Below are 6,000 nucleotides of genomic sequence, written 5' to 3' on the forward strand. Positions count from 1 at the left end.
CTGACATTCCCGAAATGGGAGAATAATATTTTTTATATCTGACTTAAGTGCTTTATTTTATTGTCTGTTAATCTCTTCCTTTTTGAAAGTTGTAACAATAATTATACAAGAAAATAATTAATACAGTACTTACATATTTTAGCAAAAAATATCATACTGATTTATCATTACTCATGCTAAGAAATTTTCTGAAGTGTACATTTTCATATGTTTACTATTTCTTGAACCTTCTATACAAATTTACTAGATATGGTCCATATTATAGTTACATGTGTTCTACATATGGCTTTGTTGTACTTTCTGCTCAAGTGATTGGAATCGAATGGATGATAGCTCTGGTAATTTTTGTTCAGGATGAACGTTTTCTGCACATGGCATTGTGCCACTTAAATATACTTGTGGTCTTTTCAGAAACTAATTAGGTACTACTTCCAGTTTCTAGATTATTTTAGTCCCATGTCCTCTTCTTTTGTATGTTATTCCTGCTCTTTTGTTCCCTTGAGTTCATTCACCAGCTGAAGTATGAACTACTACTTGCCATTTTCGTGTTCATTACTGTTCCGTATAAGACATGCATTTGTTGCTACCATGTATATGATATAGAAAGCATGCATTGGCCATCTTATTTAAGGTTCATTTAACCAACCACATGAAACCTAAAATTTGTTGAATTGTAGAATGTTATGGTATCAGGTTTCTTCTTCCCTTTTTTACCTATTGGTACTTGGAAATGCAGTGTTCCCAGAATAACATTTTTTTTTTTTTTTTTTTTTTCATTAGTATACTGTCACAATGTAGTCCATCATGCATCTGGTGCATGATGGTGTTTTACCTCATAAGCAATCCCACAATCTTCTTCATTGTACCAGCTTATGGAGTTTCCTTTAAACATTTTAGCAAGCTGAGAAGACACGGAGAAGTTGTTTTTTGTCATGTTTTTTCCTTGATTTTGGAAAGTTTAAGATACCTAAAGTATTTTGCTACAGGGCAACAATTCAAAATTTGGGACCATATTTGTTGGCTTTTTGGGCCATGACTCGTGGAAACCTGCATTTTATTTTGCTTGGTAATAACTGCTTTATTGTGGTTATGTTTCTTCCAGGACTGTAAGAACAAATACTATTTGATATTAACTTTCCCAAAATTTCAGATACAAGATCAAATTCGTTGGCTGGCAGACATTCAACCTGGAGTTTTCTTCAAAATGGTGAAATCTTAGAAATTACTGAAATCCAACTTGTGGCCAAATATCCGTGATGAAAGCAGGCTCCAAGGAAGCAACCACAGATAATATGAAACACATCTTTCGTACAGATGACACAAAGAATTTATGATGGCTATCATATTTTTCAGTTCTTTAAGTGATATGGTCCAATCATTGCTCTTTAGTACTTTTTGATTATTTGATTCTGTGCATTTGTTCATGAGATGTACCATTACTTCATTAAAAATTAGAAGGAAAGCATTGATGGCAGGGTTGTCTATTCATTGGTATGTGCAAGTAGTGGGACCTCTTTACTTTAGAACATTCACAGCCAATCTCCTTCCAGGAGATTATTGATCAGAAATAGATAATATTCCACTTGGTCGCATTCCTAGTGACCATCTGAGTAGATGCATTCAAATGGGCATGCTATGATTGATGAGGCGAGATGTGATGTGCATCAGTATCTGCATTCTCTTCCACTAACCATTCCTAATTCACAGTGTCCACACCTTCATCTTCACTGCTCTCTAGTAAAAAATCCTTATATTCATCAGTGAAGTCAGTGTCCAGTTTAATTTCAGAATTCTCGAAGGGATGTAATGTTTTCTTGATCAGAAAGCTTGAAGTAACTATAAGAGCACAGAAAGCTACAGTCTGCAACAGTACAAATAATTGGCAGTGTTCTGTTGTTAGGATTTGAAATTTTAATCACCTCTTTATCTATAGTGTAAAGTAAAGATGCGTATTGATGGTCCCATATCAGAAATAAATACAACAGAATAATGCCAATGAAAATTTTTTTGTCTCAGTGTATTGTTTTGCACTTGAATTTTATACTACATGGTGTTTCAAAAAGAATCATCTGATTTCAAAACTTTGTATTTATCGATAAAAGCATACTACAGTCACGAGCTGAATTGCAAAATACTTACAAAATTTTAATTTTAAAGTTTTAGCTATGCTCTTACAAATGACTTACGTGTCCAGTAGCAGCAGCTGATCAAAACTAGACAGTTGTTTAATTCGTCATAAACTTTACATAGTGTATCTATCTGCTTTTACAAAAGTTATGTTGGCTGTTATTCTGTTCTTCACTTCTTCTATGTCACAAGGTAAAGGGGAGTAAACACACTTCCCCACAAGAAAAAATGACGTGGAGTCATGTAAGGTGATCTTGGAGGTCAAGAATGCAGAGCAGTGTTTCAGAGTCCTGTGCACTCTACCCAGAATTTAGGCAGAGTGCCAGTGAGGAACTGGCATATGTTGTTGTGTCAGTGCGGTGGAGCTTCAACCTTGTTGGAAAATGAAGTCATTGGAGTCCTCCTGAAGTGGTGGTAAAAACCAACTCTGTAGTTTTTGAAAATAACTCATTCCAGTCACTGTATGTTCCTCAAAAAAGAATGGACTGTACACTTTTTCAAAAGAAACAGCACAAAAAAATGTTCACTTTAGTGAGTCTCTCCATGCTAAATAATGTCATGAAGGTTCTGGAGTACCTATATGAGCAAATTATGTTGGTTTACTTTACCGCTAACATGAAAAGTTGCTTGATCACTGAAAATTAACTGTGGTAAAAATGTATCATCTTCCATGTCTTCTAGCAGAGCATTGCTAAAGTCAGTCCATTCCTTTTATCACCAACACAATAGCTTGCACTAATTGTAGTCTGTAAGGTTTATAGACCAAACAGTGCCTTAGAACTCACACAGTTGTACGAGGGATTGCTAGTTCTCTGCTTGTGCGACGAGTAGACTTTTCGTGGGCTCCTCTCAAACATTTGCTGAATTCTTTCCATCGTGTTCTGACAAGAACTGGCTGGTAGACCTGGACTCTTGACCTTTGCACAAGCTTCCTGTCTTTTCAAATTGGTGATACCAATGATGAATGTTTCTGAGTGCAGTGACAAAAAGCACACTGTATCAAAATCACTGAATCACTATTTTCAAACTACAGCACACAAAAGGCATCTGTTGAGCGGATGCCATCTTACATATGACTGACAAGCAAACTGAGAAGATGCATTGACTGACATCTAATGGCGATTTTGTGAAATTCTAGGCAGTGACCATTGAAACAGCACACATTTCCTTGCTGACACGTCCCATATTTCATAATTATTACTGTCTATAATCAGGTCATTCTTATTGAAACACCCTGTAAATTGTTGAAATTCCTGGAATTTGTGCTAAGAAGGTCCTTTAAATTTTCTTCCATTTTTGTTAATTTTCAGGCTGATGAAACATGATGATTCTATTATCATGTACCTACTAATAACAGGAGTAGTTTTTCCTTCTTAAAGGCAAAAAATTAGAGTTAGCAACAAATCATATATAATTGTTTTTGAGGTGCAGTGCTGAAAATGGTGCTTCTGGTACAAGCTTTCATTGTTTCCTTCATCAGTTGTAAAGGATACATCATTAAAAGTAAACTTTGTCAAGGAAGTGAAATTCACAAATCACTGTTATTCTGTAACAGTTCATATACAACATGTGTAAGTAATAGTGTGTTCTTAAATATGTAATTCTAATGAACATAGTGCAGAACTGAAACCAACTGATTATGTGTATTTTATTTTTCATTCTCTCTCTTAATATGCAGAGAATACTACTACTAATAATAATATATATTAAAATACTTTGGTTTCAGTTGTTTAAGAAATTGTGTGAGTTTATCATTTCTTGCAGTATCTGTCTCACAACTTTTGTATATTTTGTTAAGAACGTTTTTATGCAATCTGTGTGGAAATTATGTATTATTGTGGCAAGGAAAAAACTGATTCAGTATCTGTAAATTAATGAATGAATAAATTACATAGATACTGAATTAGTAATTCCTCTGGTTTTATACAATGTTTGTTGTTTCTTGTAATGACACCAATGGTTATGTAAGGAAAGTTAACTAATGCCACAAATGTGTGACTCTTTAATTCATTGAAATTATTAAATCTGATTTGGTTGTTGTAATGAAGTACTACAGTAATTAATAATAACAAAACTTGTAATATGTTTGTTTTTTTGAACAGAGATTACAAACTTATCATGACAATTTAGATTTATGAATTGTTGCTCTTACCCAAAGATTTAAATAGTGTATAGTCAATCAGCTTTGAAAAGTGTAAAATAAATTTCTATCTCAAAGCATTGGGCTTTGTTGCTTATTGTGAAATAAAAGATTATCATGTAATGTGTAAATATACGCCTATTTACTTCCTTTATAGTAGTAAACATTCAGCTCACCTATTTTTAGTTAGCATTGTGTCCCATCTCATCACTCTGGTAAGAATTGTGCTTTTCTATTATTTATTGTTCCTTTTTACAGTACTCTGGCTGCCATATTGAATGTTTTGTTAACAGCACCAATTGTGTGATGCCTTAATTGACTTTCACAAATAAATTTGGGAATGCATTTTTCTATTTTTAATGATTTAAAAACAAATTCATTTCTGTTGAAATAACAAGTAATACTGTGAAAGTAAGTTAAATGAGTACATGTGAAAGTAAGTTAAATGAGTACATCATGCTGATGATCTCATTTCAGACAACACAAGAAATCAGGCTATAAAAATTTTGTACGTATTTTCTATACCTTTGTTGATATTCATTTGTTGTCTCCTGCTTTTACGTCGTCATTCTTTTAATTACTTTCATGTAAACCTCTACTGATTTTGATTCCACCCCCCCCCCCCTCCCCACATCCACCCATCACTTCTGGGATATTTGATGTGACATGCAACAATTTCCTCTCCTCTGCCAACCTCTTCATCTCAGAGCAGCCCTCATACCTAATGTCTTCAAATTATTATTTGTGGGATGTATTTCATTTTCTGTCAGCTCGTTCTTATCATTGTTTTGCCTTTCCTTGCCTATACTGTGGAGAACCACCTCATATCTTCAGCTAATTTTCAAAACCCTTTTATAGCATGGTTCTGTTTTCTATATTTTTGATATTCCTACTGTCCATGATTCATTTTCCATACAATGCTGTGCACCACACACACGTTCTCAGAACTATATTCCTCAATTTAAGACCTGTCTTTGATACTAGTATAATTCTGTTAGCAATGAGTGTCCTCTTTGTGTGTGCTAGTATGCTTTTCATACATCCTTTACTTCATTCATTAGGCATCATATTGCTTCTAAAGCAGAATACCTTCACTTTGTTTTCTTTGTGGTATCTAATTTTGATATTAAGTTTATCACTAATCCTATATGAAAAGTCTTCCTTTCATGTGCTGATTGATTCAGATCTACATATGTACTACATGTAACACCGTAATCTACATCTACATCCATACTCTGCAAGCCACCTGACGGTGCGTGGCGTAGGGTACCCTGAGTACCTCTATCGGTTCTCCCTTCTATTCCAGTCTCATATTGTTCGTGGAAAGAAGGATGGTCAGTATGCTTCTGTGTGAGCTCTAATCTCTCTGATTTTATCCTCATGGTCTCTTCACAAGATATACGTAGGAGGGAGCAATATACTGCTTGATTCTTCGGTGAAGGTATGTTCTCGAAACTTTAACAAAAGCCCGTACTGAGCTACTGAGCGTCTCTCCTGCAGAGTCTTCCACTGGAGTTTATCTATCATCTCCGTTACGCTTTCGCGATTACTAAATGATCCTGTAACGAAGCGCGCTGCTCTCCGTTGGATCTTATATATCTCTTCTATCAACCCTATCTGGTACGGATCCCACACTGCTGAGCAGTATTCAAGCAGTGGGCGAATAAGCATACTGTAACCTACTTCCTTTGTTGTCGGATTGCATTTCCTTAGGATTCTTCCAATGAATCTCA

General features: G+C 34.9%; 1 protein-coding gene across 1 annotated transcript in view; it reads left to right on the top strand.

Annotated features, from left to right (window-relative positions):
- The window catches only part of LOC126331023 (piwi-like protein Siwi), a 242,412-nt gene extending 238,192 nt beyond the window's left edge, over positions 1 to 4,220 (top strand). The window contains 1 exon segment of the mRNA XM_049996440.1: positions 3,438 to 4,220. The gene's annotated coding sequence lies outside the window, so the exon portion shown is untranslated.
- Positions 4,221 to 6,000: the final 1,780 nt, after the last annotated feature.

Source organism: Schistocerca gregaria, chromosome 1 (assembly GCF_023897955.1).
Source record: "Schistocerca gregaria isolate iqSchGreg1 chromosome 1, iqSchGreg1.2, whole genome shotgun sequence".
NCBI lineage: Eukaryota > Metazoa > Arthropoda > Insecta > Orthoptera > Acrididae > Schistocerca > Schistocerca gregaria.